The following is a 14638-nucleotide window of genomic DNA, read 5'->3' on the forward strand; positions in this document are numbered from 1 at the left end:
GTGAAACCCCATCAGCTTTACTTGCGTAGTTAGGTTAAAGGGAAGACCGCTGACATCTCATATCAATGGCATCTCCAAAAGCATATTGATGGCCAGTATGGGGATTGAACCCATGACCTTGGCGTTATTAGCACCACGCTCTGACCATCTGAGCTAACCGGCCCTTTTTCACTTGTTAATTCAAGTCCATTACTTCCAAAATTATAGCAGGACAGAACGTGCAAAATGCAAGAATTTATTTAATGGTCAGTCGGGTGTGAAACCCCATCAGCTTTACTTGCGTAGTTAGGTTAAAGGGAAGACCGCTGACATCTCATATGAATGGAATGACCTCAATTTTAAAGTAACATTGCTTACACCATATTTCTTATAATGAGCCTTGAGCTATCAACCACGAAGGGACTCGAACCCTCAATCTTCTGATCCGAAGTCAGACGCCTTGTCCATTAGGCCACGTGGTCGCTAAATGCAGGATTGTTGCACTTCACAAGTGCAATGGTTTAGATGCTGAGGAGGGAGCTATCCTTTGTCCAAAGACATACTGCAAAGCTGGCTTAAATGGTACACTGCTGACTTCACATGTGAAAGTCATTGGGATTAGTGCCCACCTCATCCAACAAAGTCCTCCGGCAGAGAAAAACACTTTATATTTCAAACTTACAATTACAGCTTGAAACTTAAACAATTGTAGAAATATAGATTATTTACACTGAGCAGCAAACGGGCTTCCACAAAGCGTCTTTGAATGAGGCTAGAGCTTTTAACCTTGAAGGGATTCAAAACCAGCTCTCTTTTTCCATGATATTTATCTGTATCAATACTGTATCATAAGTTGAACGGCAATTGTAGAGACATTCTTTTGTTAAATAACCATTACTGGCCAGTATGGGGATTGAACCCATGACCTTGGCGTTATTATCACCACGCTCTGACCATCTGAGCTAACCGGCCCTTTTTCACTTGTTAATTCAAGTCCATTACTTCCAAAATTATAGCAGGACACAACGTGCAAAATGCAAGAATTTATTTAATGGTCAGTCGGGTGTGAAACCCCATCAGCTTTACTTGCGTAGTTAGGTTAAAGGGAAGACCGCTGACATCTCATATGAATGGAATGACCTCAATTTTAAAGTAACATTGCTTACACCATATTTCTTATAATGAGCCTTGAGCTATCAACCACGAAGGGACTCGAACCCTCAATCTTCTGATCCGAAGTCAGACGCCTTGTCCATTAGGCCACATGGTCGCTAAATGCAGGATTGTTGCACTTCACAAGTGCAATGGTTTAGATGCTGAGGAGGGAGCTATCCTTTGTCCAAAGACATACTGCAAAGCTGGCTTAAATGGTACACTGCTGACTTCACATGTGAAAGTCATTGGGATTAGTGCCCACCTCATCCAACAAAATCCTCCGGCAGAGAAAAACACTTTCTATTTCAAACTTACAATTACAGCTTGAAACTTAAACAATTGTAGAAATATAGATTATTTACACTGTGCAGCAAACGGGCTTCCACAAAGTGTCTTTGAATGAGGCTAGAGCATTTAACCTTGAAGGGATTCAAAACCAGCTCTCTTTTTCCATGATATTTATCTGTATCAATACTGTATCATAAGTTGAACGGCAATTGTAGAGACATTCTTTTGTTAAATAACCATTACTGGCCAGTATGGGGATTGAACCCATGACCTTGGCGTTATTAGCACCACGCTCTGACCATCTGAGCTAACCGGCCCTTTTCCACTTGTTAATTCAACTCCATTACTTCCAGAATTATACCAGGACAGAATGTGCAAAATGTAGGCGTTTTTTAATGTCCATTCGGGTGTGAGGCCCTATCAGCTTTCCTTGCTTGGTTACGTTAAAGGGAAGACCGCTGACTTCTCATATCAATGGCATCTCCAAAAGCATATTGATGGCCAGTATGGGGATTGAACCCATGACCTTGGCGTTATTAGCACCACGCTCTGACCATCTGAGCTAACCGGCCCTTTTTCACTTGTTAATTCAACTCCATTACTTCCAGAATTATAGCAGGACAGAACGTGCAAAATGCAAGCAGTTATTTAATGGTCAATCGGGTGTGAAACCCCATCAGCTTTACTTGCGTAGTTAGGTTAAAGGGAAGACCGCTGACATCTCATATCAATGGCATCTCCAAAAGCATATTGATGGCCAGTATGGGGATTGAACCCATGACCTTGGCTTTATTAGCACCACACTCTGACCATCTGAGCTAACCGGCCCTTTTTCACTTGTTAATTCAAGTCCATTACTTCCAAAATTATAGCAGGACAGAACGTGCAAAATGCAAGAATTTATTTAATGGTCAGTCGGGTGTGAAACCCCATCAGCTTTACTTGCGTAGTTAGGTTAAAGGGAAGACCGCTGACATCTCATATGAATGGAATGACCTCAATTTTAAAGTAACATTGCTTACACCATATTTCTTATAATGAGCCATCAACCACGAAGGGACTCGAACCCTCAATCTTCTGATCCGAAGTCAGACGCCTTGTCCATTAGGCCACATGGTCGCTAAATGCAGGATTGTTGCACTTCACAAGTGCAATGGTTTAGATGCTGAGGAGGGAGCTATCCTTTGTCCAAAGACATACTGCAAAGCTGGCTTAAATGGTACACTGCTGACTTCACATGTGAAAGTCATTGGGATTAGTGCCCACCTCATCCAACAAAATCCTCCGGCAGAGAAAAACACTTTCTATTTCAAACTTACAATTACAGCTTGAAACTTAAACAATTGTAGAAATATAGATTATTTACACTGTGCAGCAAACGGGCTTCCACAAAGTGTCTTTGAATGAGGCTAGAGCATTTAACCTTGAAGGGATTCAAAACCAGCTCTCTTTTTCCATGATATTTATCTGTATCAATACTGTATCATAAGTTGAACGGCAATTGTAGAGACATTATTTTGTTAAATAACCATTACTGGCCAGTATGGGGATTGAACCCATGACCTTGGCGTTATTAGCACCACGCTCTGACCATCTGAGCTAACCGGCCCTTTTTCACTTGTTAATTCAACTCCATTACTTCCAGAATTATACCAGGACAGAATGTGCAAAATGTAGGCGTTTTTTAATGTCCATTCGGGTGTGAGGCCCTATCAGCTTTCCTTGCTTGGTTACGTTAAAGGGAAGACCGCTGACTTCTCATATCAATGGCATCTCCAAAAGCATATTGATGGCCAGTATGGGGATTGAACCCATGACCTTGGCGTTATTAGCACCACGCTCTGACCATCTGAGCTAACCGGCCCTTTTTCACTTGTTAATTCAACTCCATTACTTCCAGAATTATAGCAGGACAGAACGTGCAAAATGCAAGCAGTTATTTAATGGTCAATCGGGTGTGAAACCCCATCAGCTTTACTTGCGTAGTTAGGTTAAAGGGAAGACCGCTGACATCTCATATCAATGGCATCTCCAAAAGCATATTGATGGCCAGTATGGGGATTGAACCCATGACCTTGGCGTTATTAGCACCACACTCTGACCATCTGAGCTAACCGGCCCTTTTTCACTTGTTAATTCAAGTCCATTACTTCCAAAATTATAGCAGGACAGAACGTGCAAAATGCAAGAATTTATTTAATGGTCAGTCGGGTGTGAAACCCCATCAGCTTTACTTGCGTAGTTAGGTTAAAGGGAAGACCGCTGACATCTCATATGAATGGAATGACCTCAATTTTAAAGTAACATTGCTTACACCATATTTCTTATAATGAGCCTTGAGCTATCAACCACGAAGGGACTCGAACCCTCAATCTTCTGACCCGAAGTCAGACGCCTTGTCCATTAGGCCACATGGTCGCTAAATGCAGGATTGTTGCACTTCACAAGTGCAATGGTTTAGATGCTGAGGAGGGAGCTATCCTTTGTCCAAAGACATACTGCAAAGCTGGCTTAAATGGTACACTGCTGACTTCAGATGTGAAAGTCATTGGGATTAGTGCCCACCTCATCCAACAAAATCCTCCGGCAGAGAAAAACACTTTCTATTTCAAACTTACAATTACAGCTTGAAACTTAAACAATTGTAGAAATATAGATTATTTACACTGTGCAGCAAACGGGCTTCCACAAAGTGTCTTTGAATGAGGTTAGAGCTTTTAACCTTGAAGGGATTCAAAACCAGCTCTCTTTTTCCATGATATTTATCTGTATCAATACTGTATCATAAGTTGAACGGCAATTGTAGAGACATTCTTTTGTTAAATAACCATTACTGGCCAGTATGGGGATTGAACCCATGACCTTGGCGTTATTAGCACCACGCTCTGACCATCTGAGCTAACCGGCCCTTTTTCACTTGTTAATTCAACTCCATTACTTCCAGAATTATAGCAGGACAGAACGTGCAAAATGCAAGCATTTATTTAATGGTCAATCGGGTGTGAAACCCCATCAGCTTTACTTGCGTAGTTAGGTTAAAGGGAAGACCGCTGACATCTCATATGAATGGAATGACCTCAATTTTAAAGTAACATTGCTTACACCATATTTCTTATAATGAGCCATCAACCACGAAGGGACTCGAACCCTCAATCTTCTGATCCGAAGTCAGACGCCTTGTCCATTAGGCCACATGGTCGCTAAATGCAGGATTGTTGCACTTCACAAGTGCAATGGTTTAGATGCTGAGGAGGGAGCTATCCTTTGTCCAAAGACATACTGCAAAGCTGGCTTAAATGGTACACTGCTGACTTCACATGTGAAAGTCATTGGGATTAGTGCCCACCTCATCCAACAAAATCCTCCGGCAGAGAAAAACACTTTCTATTTCAAACTTACAATTACAGCTTGAAACTTAAACAATTGTAGAAATATAGATTATTTACACTGTGCAGCAAACGGGCTTCTACAAAGTGTCTTTGAATGAGGCTAGAGCATTTAACGTTGAAGGGATTCAAAACCAGCTCTCTTTTTCCATGATATTTATCTGTATCAATACTGTATCATAAGTTGAACGGCAATTGTAGAGACATTCTTTTGTTAAATAACCATTACTGGCCAGTATGGGGATTGAACCCATGACCTTGGCGTTATTAGCACCACGCTCTGACCGTCTGAGCTAACCGGCCCTTTTTCACTTGTTAATTCAACTCCATTACTTCCAGAATTATAGCAGGACAGAACGTGCAAAATGCAAGCAGTTATTTAATGGTCAATCGGGTGTGAAACCCCATCAGCTTTACTTGCGTAGTTAGGTTAAAGGGAAGACCGCTGACATCTCATATCAATGGCATCTCCAAAAGCATATTGATGGCCAGTATGGGGATTGAACCCATGACCTTGGCGTTATTAGCACCACACTCTGACCATCTGAGCTAACCGGCCCTTTTTCACTTGTTAATTCAAGTCCATTACTTCCAAAATTATAGCAGGACAGAACGTGCAAAATGCAAGAATTTATTTAATGGTCAGTCGGGTGTGAAACCCCATCAGCTTTACTTGCGTAGTTAGGTTAAAGGGAAGACAGCTGACATCTCATATGAATGGAATGACCTCAATATTAAAGTAACATTGCTTACACCATATTTCTTATAATGAGCCTTGAGCTATCAACCACGAAGGGACTCGAACCCTCAATCTTCTGACCCGAAGTCAGACGCCTTGTCCATTAGGCCACATGGTCGCTAAATGCAGGATTGTTGCACTTCACAAGTGCAATGGTTTAGATGCTGAGGAGGGAGCTATCCTTTGTCCAAAGACATACTGCAAAGCTGGCTTAAATGGTACACTGCTGACTTCAGATGTGAAAGTCATTGGGATTAGTGCCCACCTCATCCAACAAAATCCTCCGGCAGAGAAAAACACTTTCTATTTCAAACTTACAATTACAGCTTGAAACTTAAACAATTGTAGAAATATAGATTATTTACACTGTGCAGCAAACGGGCTTCCACAAAGTGTCTTTGAATGAGGTTAGAGCTTTTAACCTTGAAGGGATTCAAAACCAGCTCTCTTTTTCCATGATATTTATCTGTATCAATACTGTATCATAAGTTGAACGGCAATTGTAGAGACATTCTTTTGTTAAATAACCATTACTGGCCAGTATGGGGATTGAACCCATGACCTTGGCGTTATTAGCACCACGCTCTGACCATCTGAGCTAACCGGCCCTTTTTCACTTGTTAATTCAACTCCATTACTTCCAGAATTATAGCAGGACAGAACGTGCAAAATGCAAGCATTTATTTAATGGTCAATCGGGTGTGAAACCCCATCAGCTTTACTTGCGTAGTTAGATTAAAGGGAAGACCGCTGACATCTCATATGAATGGAATGACCTCAATTTTAAAGTAACATTGCTTACACCATATTTCTTATAATGAGCCATCAACCACGAAGGGACTCGAACCCTCAATCTTCTGACCCGAAGTCAGACGCCTTGTCCATTAGGCCACATGGTTGCTAAATACAGGATTGTTGCACTTCACAAGTGCAATGGTTTAGATGCTGAGGAGGGAGCTATCCTTTGTCCAAAGACATACTGCAAAGCTGGCTTAAATGGTACACTGCTGACTTCACATGTGAAAGTCATTGGGATTAGTGCCCACCTCATCCAACAAAATCCTCCGGCAGAGAAAAACACTTTCTATTTCAAACTTACAATTACAGCTTGAAACTTAAACAATTGTAGAAATATAGATTATTTACACTGTGCAGCAAACGGGCTTCTACAAAGTGTCTTTGAATGAGGCTAGAGCATTTAACGTTGAAGGGATTCAAAACCAGCTCTCTTTTTCCATGATATTTATCTGTATCAATACTGTATCATAAGTTGAACAGCAATTGTAGAGACATTCTTTTGTTAAATAACCATTACTGGCCAGTATGGGGATTGAACCCATGACCTTGGCGTTATTAGCACCACGCTCTGACCATCTGAGCTAACCGGCCCTTTTTTACTTGTTAATTCAACTCCATTACTTCCAGAATTATAGCAGGACAGAACGTGCAAAATGCAAGCATTTATTTAATGGTCAATCGGGTGTGAAACCCCATCAGCTTTACTTGCGTAGTTAGGTTAAAGGGAAGACCGCTGACATCTCATATCAATGGCATCTCCAAAAGCATATTGATGGCCAGTATGGGGATTGAACCCATGACCTTGGTGTTATTAGCACCACGCTCTGACCGTCTGAGCTAACCGGCCCTTTTTCACTTGTTAATTCAACTCCATTACTTCCAGAATTATAGCAGGACAGAACGTGCAAAATGCAAGCATTTATTTAATGGTCAATCGGGTGTGAAACCCCATCAGCTTTACTTGCGTAGTTAGGTTAAAGGGAAGACCGCTGACATCTCATATGAATGGAATGACCTCAATTTTAAAGTAACATTGCTTACACCATATTTCTTATAATGAGCCATCAACCACGAAGGGACTCGAACCCTCAATCTTCTGATCCGAAGTCAGACGCCTTGTCCATTAGGCCACATGGTCGCTAAATGCAGGATTGTTGCACTTCACAAGTGCAATGGTTTAGATGCTGAGGAGGGAGCTATCCTTTGTCCAAAGACATACTGCAAAGCTGGCTTAAATGGTACACTGCTGACTTCACATGTGAAAGTCATTGGGATTAGTGCCCACCTCATCCAACAAAATCCTCCGGCAGAGAAAAACACTTTCTATTTCAAACTTACAATTACAGCTTGAAACTTAAACAATTGTAGAAATATAGATTATTTACACTGTGCAGCAAACGGGCTTCCACAAAGTGTCTTTGAATGAGGCTAGAGCATTTAACCTTGAAGGGATTCAAAACAAGCTCTCTTTTTCCATGATATTTATCTGTATCAATACTGTATCATAAGTTGAACGGCAATTGTAGAGACATTCTTTTGTTAAATAACCATTACTGGCCAGTATGGGGATTGAACCCATGACCTTGGCGTTATTAGCACCACGCTCTGACCATCTGAGCTAACCGGCCCTTTTTCACTTGTTAATTCAACTCCATTACTTCCAGAATTATAGCAGGACAGAACGTGCAAAATGCAAGCATTTATTTAATGGTCAATCGGGTGTGAAACCCCATCAGCTTTACTTGCGTAGTTAGGTTAAAGGGAAGACCGCTGACATCTCATATGAATGGAATGACCTCAATTTTAAAGTAACATTGCTTACACCATATTTCTTATAATGAGCCTTGAGCTATCAACCACGAAGGGACTCGAACCCTCAATCTTCTGATCCGAAGTCAGACGCCTTGTCCATTAGGCCACATGGTCGCTAAATGCAGGATTGTTGCACTTCACAAGTGCAATGGTTTAGATGCTGAGGAGGGAGCTATCCTTTGTCCAAAGACATACTGCAAAGCTGGCTTAAATGGTACACTGCTGACTTCACATGTGAAAGTCATTGGGATTAGTGCCCACCTCATCCAACAAAATCCTCCGGCAGAGAAAAACACTTTCTATTTCAAACTTACAATTACAGCTTGAAACTTAAACAATTGTAGAAATATAGATTATTTACACTGTGCAGCAAACGGGCTTCTACAAAGTGTCTTTGAATGAGGCTAGAGCATTTAACGTTGAAGGGACTCAAAACCAGCTCTCTTTTTCCACAATATTTATCTGTATCAATACTGTATCATAAGTTGAACGGCAATTGTAGAGACATTCTTTTGTTAAATAACCATTACTGGCCAGTATGGGGATTGAACCCATGACCTTGGCGTTATTAGCACCACGCTCTGACCATCTGAGCTAACCGGCCCTTTTTCACTTGTTAATTCAACTCCATTACTTCCAGAATTATAGCAGGACAGAACGTGCAAAATGCAAGCATTTATTTAATGGTCAATCGGGTGTGAAACCCCATCAGCTTTACTTGCGTAGTTAGGTTAAAGGGAAGACCGCTGACATCTCATATCAATGGCATCTCCAAAAGCATATTGATGGCCAGTATGGGGATTGAACCCATGACCTTGGCGTTATTAGCACCATGCTCTGACCATCTGAGCTAACCGGCCCTTTTTCAATTGTTAATTCAAGTCCATTACTTCCAAAATTATAGCAGGACAGAACGTGCAAAATGCAAGAATTTATTTAATGGTCAGTCGGGTGTGAAACCCCATCAGCTTTACTTGCGTAGTTAGGTTAAAGGGAAGACCGCTGACATCTCATATGAATGGAATGACCTCAATTTTAAAGTAACATTGCTTACACCATATTTCTTATAATGAGCCTTGAGCTATCAACCACGAAGGGACTCGAACCCTCAATCTTCTGATCCGAAGTCAGACGCCTTGTCCATTAGGCCACATGGTCGCTAAATGCAGCATTGTTGCACTTCACAAGTGCAATGGTTTAGATGCTGAGGAGGGAGCTATCCTTTGTCCAAAGACATACTGCAAAGCTGGCTTAAATGGTACACTGCTGACTTCACATGTGAAAGTCATTGGGATTAGTGCCCACCTCATCCAACAAAATCCTCCGGCAGAGAAAAACACTTTCTATTTCAAACTTACAATTACAGCTTGAAACTTAAACAATTGTAGAAATATAGATTATTTACACTGTGCAGGAAACGGGCTTCCACAAAGTGTCTTTGAATGAGGCTAGAGCATTTAACCTTGAAGGGATTCAAAACCAGCTCTCTTTTTCCATGATATTTATCTGTATCAATACTGTATCATAAGTTGAACGGCAATTGTAGAGACATTCTTTTCTTAAATAACCATTACTGGCCAGTATGGGGATTGAACCCATGACCTTGGCGTTATTAGCACCACTCTCTGACCATCTGAGCTAACCGGCCCTTTTTCACTTGTTAATTCAACTCCATTACTTCCAGAATTATACCAGGACAGAATGTGCAAAATGTAGGCGTTTTTTAATGTCCATTCGGGTGTGAGGCCCTATCAGCTTTCCTTGCTTGGTTACGTTAAAGGGAAGACCGCTGACTTCTCATATCAATGGCATCTCCAAAAGCATATTGATGGCCAGTATGGGGATTGAACCCATGACCTTGGCGTTATTAGCACCACGCTCTGACCATCTGAGCTAACCGGCCCTTTTTCACTTGTTAATTCAAGTCCATTACTTCCAAAATTATAGCAGGACAGAACGTGCAAAATGCAAGAATTTATTTAATGGTCAGTCGGGTGTGAAACCCCATCAGCTTTACTTGCGTAGTTAGGTTAAAGGGAAGACCGCTGACATCTCATATGAATGGAATGACCTCAATTTTAAAGTAACATTGCTTACACCATATTTCTTATAATGAGCCTTGAGCTATCAACCACGAAGGGACTCGAACCCTCAATCTTCTGATCCGAAGTCAGACGCCTTGTCCATTAGGCCACATGGTCGCTAAATGCAGGATTGTTGCACTTCACAAGTGCAATGGTTTAGATGCTGAGGAGGGAGCTATCCTTTGTCCAAAGACATACTGCAAAGCTGGCTTAAATGGTACACTGCTGACTTCACATGTGAAAGTCATTGGGATTAGTGCCCACCTCATCCAACAAAATCCTCCGGCAGAGAAAAACACTTTCTATTTCAAACTTACAATTACAGCTTGAAACTTAAACAATTGTAGAAATATAGATTATTTACACTGTGCAGCAAACGGGCTTCCACAAAGTGTCTTTGAATGAGGTTAGAGCTTTTAACCTTGAAGGGATTCAAAACCAGTTCTCTTTTTCCATGATATTTATCTCTATCAATACTGTATCATAAGTTGAACGGCAATTGTAGAGACATTTTTTTGTTAAATAACCATTACTGGCCAGTACGGGGATTGAACCCATGACCTTAGCCTTATTAGCACCACGCTCTGAGCATCTGAGCTAACCGGCCCTTTTTCACTTGTTAATTCAACTCCATTACTTCCAGAATTATAGCAGGACAGAACGTGCAAAATGCAAGCATTTATTTAATGGTCAATCGGGTGTGAAACCCCATCAGCTTTACTTGCGTAGTTAGGTTAAAGGGAAGACCGCTGACATCTCATATGAATGGAATGACCTCAATTTTAAAGTAACATTGCTTAAACCATATTTCTTATAATGAGCTATCAACCACGAAGGGACTCGAACCCTCAATCTTCTGATCCGAAGTCAGACGCCTTGTCCATTAGGCCACATGGTCGCTAAATGCAGGATTGTTGCACTTCACAAGTGCAATGGTTTAGTTGCTGAGGAGGGAGCTATCCTTTGTCCAAAGACATACTGCAAAGCTGGCTTAAATGGTACACTGCTGACTTCACATGTGAAAGTCATTGGGATTAGTGCCCACCTCATCCAACAAAATCCTCCGGCAGAGAAAAACACTTTCTATTTCAAATTTACAATTACAGCTTGAAACTTAAACAATTGTAGAAATATAGATTATTTACACTGTGCAGCAAACGGGCTTCCACAAAGTGTCTTTGAATGAGGCTAGAGCTTTTAACCTTGAAGGGATTCAAAACCAGCTCTCTTTTTCCATGATATTTATCTGTATCAATACTGTATCATAAGTTGAACAGCAATTGTAGAGACATTCTTTTGTTAAATAACCATTACTGGCCAGTATGGGGATTGAACCCATGACCTTGGCGTTATTAGCACCACACTCTGACCATCTGAGCTAACCGGCCCTTTTTCACTTGTTAATTCAAGTCCATTACTTCCAAAATTATAGCAGGACAGAACGTGCAAAATGCAAGCATTTATTTAATGGTCAATCGGGTGTGAAACCCCATCAGCTTTACTTGCGTAGTTAGGTTAAAGGGAAGACCGCTGACATCTCATATGAATGGAATGACCTCAATTTTAAAGTAACATTGCTTACACCATATTTCTTATAATGAGCCTTGAGCTATCAACCACGAAGGGACTCGAACTCTCAATCTTCTGATCCGAAGTCAGACGCCTTGTCCATTAGGCCACATGGTCGCTAAATGCAGGATTGTTGCACTTCACAAGTGCAATGGTTTAGATGCTGAGGAGGGAGCTATCCTTTGTCCAAAGACATACTGCAAAGCTGGCTTAAATGGTACACTGCTGACTTCACATGTGAAAGTCATTGGGATTAGTGCCCACCTCATCCAACAAAATCCTCCGGCAGAGAAAAACACTTTCTATTTCAAATTTACAATTACAGCTTGAAACTTAAACAATTGTAGAAATATAGATTATTTACACTGTGCAGCAAACGGGCTTCCACAAAGTGTCTTTGAATGAGGCTAGAGCTTTTAACCTTGAAGGGATTCAAAACCAGCTCTCTTTTTCCATGATATTTATCTGTATCAATACTGTATCATAAGTTGAACGGCAATTGTAGAGACATTCTTTTGTTAAATAACCATTACTGGCCAGTATGGGGATTGAACCCATGACCTTGGCGTTATTAGCACCACACTCTGACCATCTGAGCTAACCGGCCCTTTTTCACGTGTTAATTCAAGTCCATTACTTCCAAAATTATAGCAGGACAGAACGTGCAAAATGCAAGCATTTATTTAATGGTCAATCGGGTGTGAAACCCCATCAGCTTTACTTGCGTAGTTAGGTTAAAGGGAAGACCGCTGACATCTCATATGAATGGAATGACCTCAATTTTAAAGTAACATTGCTTAAACCATATTTCTTATAATGAGCCTTGAGCTATCAACCACGAAGGGACTCGAACCCTCAATCTTCTGATCCGAAGTCAGACGCCTTGTCCATTAGGCCACATGGTCGCTAAATGCAGGATTGTTGCACTTCACAAGTGCAATGGTTTAGATGCTGAGGAGGGAGCTATCCTTTGTCCAAAGACATACTGCAAAGCTGGCTTAAATGGTACACTGCTGACTTCACATGTGAAAGTCATTGGGATTAGTGCCCACCTCATCCAACAAAATCCTCCGGCAGAGAAAAACACTTTCTATTTCAAATTTACAATTACAGCTTGAAACTTAAACAATTGTAGAAATATAGATTATTTACACTGTGCAGCAAACGGGCTTCCACAAAGTGTCTTTGAATGAGGCTAGAGCTTTTAACCTTGAAGGGATTCAAAACCAGCTCTCTTTTTCCATGATATTTATCTGTATCAATACTGTATCATAAGTTGAACGGCAATTGTAGAGACATTCTTTTGTTAAATAACCATTACTGGCCAGTATGGGGATTGAACCCATGACCTTGGGGTTATTAGCACCACACTCTGACCATCTGAGCTAACCGGCCCTTTTTCACTTGTTAATTCAAGTCCATTACTTCCAAAATTATAGCAGGACAGAACGTGCAAAATGCAAGCATTTATTTAATGGTCAATCGGGTGTGAAACCCCATCAGCTTTACTTGCGTAGTTAGGTTAAAGGGAAGACCGCTGACATCTCATATGAATGGAATGACCTCAATTTTAAAGTAACATTGCTTACACCATATTTCTTATAATGAGCCTTGAGCTATCAACCACGAAGGGACTCGAACCCTCAATCTTCTGATCCGAAGTCAGACGCCTTGTCCATTAGGCCACATGGTCGCTAAATGCAGGATTGTTGCACTTCACAAGTGCAATGGTTTAGATGCTGAGGAGGGAGCTATCCTTTGTCCAAAGACATACTGCAAAGCTGGCTTAAATGGTACACTGCTGACTTCACATGTGAAAGTCATTGGGATTAGTGCCCACCTCATCCAACAAAATCCTCCGGCAGAGAAAAACACTTTCTATTTCAAATTTACAATTACAGCTTGAAACTTAAACAATTGTAGAAATATAGATTATTTACACTGTGCAGCAAACGGGCTTCCACAAAGTGTCTTTGAATGAGGCTAGAGCTTTTAACCTTGAAGGGATTCAAAACCAGCTCTCTTTTTCCATGATATTTATCTGTATCAATACTGTATCATAAGTTGAACGGCAATTGTAGAGACATTCTTTTGTTAAATAACCATTACTTGCCAGTATGGGGATTGAACCCATGACCTTGGCGTTATTAGCACCACGCTCTGACCATCTGAGCTAACCGGCCCTTTTTCACTTGTTAATTCAACTCCATTACTTCCAGAATTATAGCAGGACAGAACGTGCAAAATGCAAGCATTTATTTAATGGTCAATCGGGTGTGAAACCCCATCAGCTTTACTTGCGTAGTTAGGTTAAAGGGAAGACCGCTGACATCTCATATCAATGGCATCTCCAAAAGCATATTGATGGCCAGTATGGGGATTGAACCCATGACCTTGGCGTTATTAGCACCACGCTCTGACCATCTGAGCTAACCGGCCCTTTTTCACTTGTTAATTCAACTCCATTACTTCCAGAATTATAGCAGGACAGAACGTGCAAAATGCAAGCATTTATTTAATGGTCAATCGGGTGTGAAACCCCATCAGCTTTACTTGCGTAGTTAGGTTAAAGGGAAGACCGCTGACATCTCATATGAATGGAATGACCTCAATTTTAAAGTAACATTGCTTACACCATATTTCTTATAATGAGCCTTGAGCTATCAACCACGAAGGGACTCGAACCCTCAATCTTCTGATCCGAAGTCAGACGCCTTGTCCATTAGGCCACATGGTCGCTAAATGCAGGATTGTTGCACTTCACAAGTGCAATGGTTTAGATGCTGAGGAGGGAGCTATCCTTTGTCCAAAGACATACTGCAAAGCTG

General features: G+C 41.1%; 30 non-coding genes across 30 annotated transcripts; all 30 read right to left on the minus strand.

Annotated features, from left to right (window-relative positions):
• Window positions 1-89: 89 nt before the first annotated feature.
• trnai-aau (transfer RNA isoleucine (anticodon AAU)) lies at window positions 90-163 on the minus strand. Its single transcript has one exon. It is a non-coding gene; the product is annotated as a tRNA-Ile (tRNA).
• Window positions 164-388: 225 nt separating this feature from the next.
• Window positions 389-461, minus strand: trnar-ucg (transfer RNA arginine (anticodon UCG)). The gene has a single exon. It is a non-coding gene; the product is annotated as a tRNA-Arg (tRNA).
• Window positions 462-1176: 715 nt separating this feature from the next.
• Window positions 1177-1249, minus strand: trnar-ucg (transfer RNA arginine (anticodon UCG)). The gene has a single exon. It is a non-coding gene; the product is annotated as a tRNA-Arg (tRNA).
• A 416-nt stretch (window positions 1250-1665) lies between these two features.
• On the minus strand, window positions 1666-1739 carry trnai-aau (transfer RNA isoleucine (anticodon AAU)). Its single transcript has one exon. It is a non-coding gene; the product is annotated as a tRNA-Ile (tRNA).
• A 181-nt stretch (window positions 1740-1920) lies between these two features.
• trnai-aau (transfer RNA isoleucine (anticodon AAU)) lies at window positions 1921-1994 on the minus strand. Its single transcript has one exon. It is a non-coding gene; the product is annotated as a tRNA-Ile (tRNA).
• A 474-nt stretch (window positions 1995-2468) lies between these two features.
• trnar-ucg (transfer RNA arginine (anticodon UCG)) lies at window positions 2469-2541 on the minus strand. The gene has a single exon. It is a non-coding gene; the product is annotated as a tRNA-Arg (tRNA).
• Window positions 2542-2957: 416 nt separating this feature from the next.
• trnai-aau (transfer RNA isoleucine (anticodon AAU)) lies at window positions 2958-3031 on the minus strand. The gene has a single exon. It is a non-coding gene; the product is annotated as a tRNA-Ile (tRNA).
• Window positions 3032-3212: 181 nt separating this feature from the next.
• trnai-aau (transfer RNA isoleucine (anticodon AAU)) lies at window positions 3213-3286 on the minus strand. The gene has a single exon. It is a non-coding gene; the product is annotated as a tRNA-Ile (tRNA).
• Window positions 3287-3468: 182 nt separating this feature from the next.
• trnai-aau (transfer RNA isoleucine (anticodon AAU)) lies at window positions 3469-3542 on the minus strand. The gene has a single exon. It is a non-coding gene; the product is annotated as a tRNA-Ile (tRNA).
• A 714-nt stretch (window positions 3543-4256) lies between these two features.
• trnai-aau (transfer RNA isoleucine (anticodon AAU)) lies at window positions 4257-4330 on the minus strand. The gene has a single exon. It is a non-coding gene; the product is annotated as a tRNA-Ile (tRNA).
• A 218-nt stretch (window positions 4331-4548) lies between these two features.
• On the minus strand, window positions 4549-4621 carry trnar-ucg (transfer RNA arginine (anticodon UCG)). Its single transcript has one exon. It is a non-coding gene; the product is annotated as a tRNA-Arg (tRNA).
• A 416-nt stretch (window positions 4622-5037) lies between these two features.
• trnai-aau (transfer RNA isoleucine (anticodon AAU)) lies at window positions 5038-5111 on the minus strand. The gene has a single exon. It is a non-coding gene; the product is annotated as a tRNA-Ile (tRNA).
• Window positions 5112-5293: 182 nt separating this feature from the next.
• trnai-aau (transfer RNA isoleucine (anticodon AAU)) lies at window positions 5294-5367 on the minus strand. The gene has a single exon. It is a non-coding gene; the product is annotated as a tRNA-Ile (tRNA).
• Window positions 5368-6081: 714 nt separating this feature from the next.
• trnai-aau (transfer RNA isoleucine (anticodon AAU)) lies at window positions 6082-6155 on the minus strand. Its single transcript has one exon. It is a non-coding gene; the product is annotated as a tRNA-Ile (tRNA).
• A 707-nt stretch (window positions 6156-6862) lies between these two features.
• trnai-aau (transfer RNA isoleucine (anticodon AAU)) lies at window positions 6863-6936 on the minus strand. The gene has a single exon. It is a non-coding gene; the product is annotated as a tRNA-Ile (tRNA).
• Window positions 6937-7410: 474 nt separating this feature from the next.
• trnar-ucg (transfer RNA arginine (anticodon UCG)) lies at window positions 7411-7483 on the minus strand. Its single transcript has one exon. It is a non-coding gene; the product is annotated as a tRNA-Arg (tRNA).
• Window positions 7484-7899: 416 nt separating this feature from the next.
• trnai-aau (transfer RNA isoleucine (anticodon AAU)) lies at window positions 7900-7973 on the minus strand. Its single transcript has one exon. It is a non-coding gene; the product is annotated as a tRNA-Ile (tRNA).
• A 225-nt stretch (window positions 7974-8198) lies between these two features.
• trnar-ucg (transfer RNA arginine (anticodon UCG)) lies at window positions 8199-8271 on the minus strand. Its single transcript has one exon. It is a non-coding gene; the product is annotated as a tRNA-Arg (tRNA).
• A 416-nt stretch (window positions 8272-8687) lies between these two features.
• trnai-aau (transfer RNA isoleucine (anticodon AAU)) lies at window positions 8688-8761 on the minus strand. Its single transcript has one exon. It is a non-coding gene; the product is annotated as a tRNA-Ile (tRNA).
• Window positions 8762-8943: 182 nt separating this feature from the next.
• On the minus strand, window positions 8944-9017 carry trnai-aau (transfer RNA isoleucine (anticodon AAU)). Its single transcript has one exon. It is a non-coding gene; the product is annotated as a tRNA-Ile (tRNA).
• Window positions 9018-9242: 225 nt separating this feature from the next.
• On the minus strand, window positions 9243-9315 carry trnar-ucg (transfer RNA arginine (anticodon UCG)). The gene has a single exon. It is a non-coding gene; the product is annotated as a tRNA-Arg (tRNA).
• A 671-nt stretch (window positions 9316-9986) lies between these two features.
• trnai-aau (transfer RNA isoleucine (anticodon AAU)) lies at window positions 9987-10060 on the minus strand. Its single transcript has one exon. It is a non-coding gene; the product is annotated as a tRNA-Ile (tRNA).
• Window positions 10061-10285: 225 nt separating this feature from the next.
• On the minus strand, window positions 10286-10358 carry trnar-ucg (transfer RNA arginine (anticodon UCG)). The gene has a single exon. It is a non-coding gene; the product is annotated as a tRNA-Arg (tRNA).
• A 708-nt stretch (window positions 10359-11066) lies between these two features.
• Window positions 11067-11139, minus strand: trnar-ucg (transfer RNA arginine (anticodon UCG)). Its single transcript has one exon. It is a non-coding gene; the product is annotated as a tRNA-Arg (tRNA).
• Window positions 11140-11555: 416 nt separating this feature from the next.
• On the minus strand, window positions 11556-11629 carry trnai-aau (transfer RNA isoleucine (anticodon AAU)). Its single transcript has one exon. It is a non-coding gene; the product is annotated as a tRNA-Ile (tRNA).
• A 714-nt stretch (window positions 11630-12343) lies between these two features.
• Window positions 12344-12417, minus strand: trnai-aau (transfer RNA isoleucine (anticodon AAU)). The gene has a single exon. It is a non-coding gene; the product is annotated as a tRNA-Ile (tRNA).
• A 225-nt stretch (window positions 12418-12642) lies between these two features.
• Window positions 12643-12715, minus strand: trnar-ucg (transfer RNA arginine (anticodon UCG)). Its single transcript has one exon. It is a non-coding gene; the product is annotated as a tRNA-Arg (tRNA).
• A 715-nt stretch (window positions 12716-13430) lies between these two features.
• On the minus strand, window positions 13431-13503 carry trnar-ucg (transfer RNA arginine (anticodon UCG)). The gene has a single exon. It is a non-coding gene; the product is annotated as a tRNA-Arg (tRNA).
• Window positions 13504-14175: 672 nt separating this feature from the next.
• trnai-aau (transfer RNA isoleucine (anticodon AAU)) lies at window positions 14176-14249 on the minus strand. The gene has a single exon. It is a non-coding gene; the product is annotated as a tRNA-Ile (tRNA).
• A 225-nt stretch (window positions 14250-14474) lies between these two features.
• trnar-ucg (transfer RNA arginine (anticodon UCG)) lies at window positions 14475-14547 on the minus strand. Its single transcript has one exon. It is a non-coding gene; the product is annotated as a tRNA-Arg (tRNA).
• Between the last annotated feature and the right edge of the window lie 91 nt (window positions 14548-14638).

The sequence above is a fragment of the Anarhichas minor genome, unplaced genomic scaffold (genome assembly GCF_050575085.1).
Source record: "Anarhichas minor isolate MPS153535 unplaced genomic scaffold, ASM5057508v1 ptg000040l, whole genome shotgun sequence".
In the NCBI taxonomy this organism is placed as follows: domain Eukaryota; kingdom Metazoa; phylum Chordata; class Actinopteri; order Perciformes; family Anarhichadidae; genus Anarhichas; species Anarhichas minor.